We start from the raw sequence: 1,516 nt of genomic DNA on the forward strand, positions 1-1,516 counted from the left end.
CACGTGCTTGTACAGCTCCTTCTGCCAGTCCTCCAGCTTGCCCCACTCCTGCTCGGAAAAATACACGGCCACATCATCAAAGGTCACGGGCACCTGGAACCACAAGGGTCACACTCGCTCACCCGTATGCTGGCCACAGGGCCCTTGGGCTCTCCAACCCAGGGCACCCAAAGGCTACCTTAGGGGCCTCGCCCTTGCTGCCTGGGGGCAGCCGCAGGATCCAGAAGTTGCGGTTGCGCAGCAGGTTCTCCACGTTCTCCAGCCGCCGCTGCAGCAGCCCGTACTCCTGAAGCAGCGTGCCCAGCACGGCCCACTTGCCCTCCAGCTGGTTGCCGAGCTCCACGGCCGTCTTCTCGCAGTCAGCCAGCTTCTTCTCAGCCGTCCCCGTGCGGCCCTCCAGAGCCAGGAGTCGGGCCAGGCAGGCATCTACCTTCTGCTCAATAGCCTGTGTGGCGGCCACCACGGTCCACAGTGTGATCTCCGTGGAGTAAAGGTATGAGCTTTTCTTGGCAGCCAACGGTGGTGGGGACAGACAGGGTGTGGAAGGCAGTTGGTCCCCCATTGGCTCGTCTCTCTGGATCCTGCTCACAAGATGAGAAAAAACAGCAACTAGCAAAAGTTTGTAATCAAAACTCCCACCAGGAAACCCTGACTGATGCGGGCACTGGGAGGCCCCTTCCGGGACCCTTTGGGCCAAAGACTGGCACAGTAGGACAGGGGCTGGGACATTAGGGTACAGCCCTAGGGCTAGCAGGTGGGGAACAGCAGGGACAACACAGCCAGCAGACAGTGTCCACAGTCTCGGACAGGCAGCTCCTCCATGAGGCTCAGCTCACTCCTTTGGGAGGGAAGAGGTGAGGACCGGAGCCCAGAGAGCACTAACTCACATACACGGGCAGGGTTTTTATCCACCCTTCAGGTGCACTGCCTCATCTAGATGCTGATACCTACATGACTGGACCACGAGAGTTAAAGAGACAGTCTTGGTAAACAGCATGTCATTGCTGGGTGTGGTGGTGCACGCCTGTAATCCCTGATTTGGGGAGGCTGAGGCAGAAGGACTGCTGCAAGGTCCAGGCCAGCCTAGGCTATAAAGTGAGGTCAAGGCAGTCTGACTCTGTCTCAAAAAGATCAAAAAAAGTATGTGCAATCTACTGATTGGGCTGAAGTGATGATAGCTGTGGACTCGATGTTTGGCTTTCCCCCAAATCCGCATCCTTTTTTTGTTTTCACTTAGTTTTTCATATAAGGTCTTGCTAGGTGGCCCAGGCTGGCCTTGAACTCACAATGATCCTCTAGCCTCAGCTTCCTGAGTGCTGGGCTAACAGCACCATGCTGGGGTCCTATTCCCAGCTTTGAAGAGATCTTCCCTCACAGCAGATGCCCAGTAAGTGCCCACTGCAAGAATGGTACGACAGGGGCCTGGCCCTAGCTCAGGCCTTTAAGTGGCTGCTTCCACAAAGCTGTCAGCCTCAGGTTGCTGGAGTTCGAACCTCACAACTCTCCCGCTGGCCAA

This window comes from Octodon degus, unplaced genomic scaffold (genome assembly GCF_000260255.1).
Source record: "Octodon degus isolate 3935 unplaced genomic scaffold, OctDeg1.0 scaffold00027, whole genome shotgun sequence".
Taxonomy (NCBI): domain Eukaryota; kingdom Metazoa; phylum Chordata; class Mammalia; order Rodentia; family Octodontidae; genus Octodon; species Octodon degus.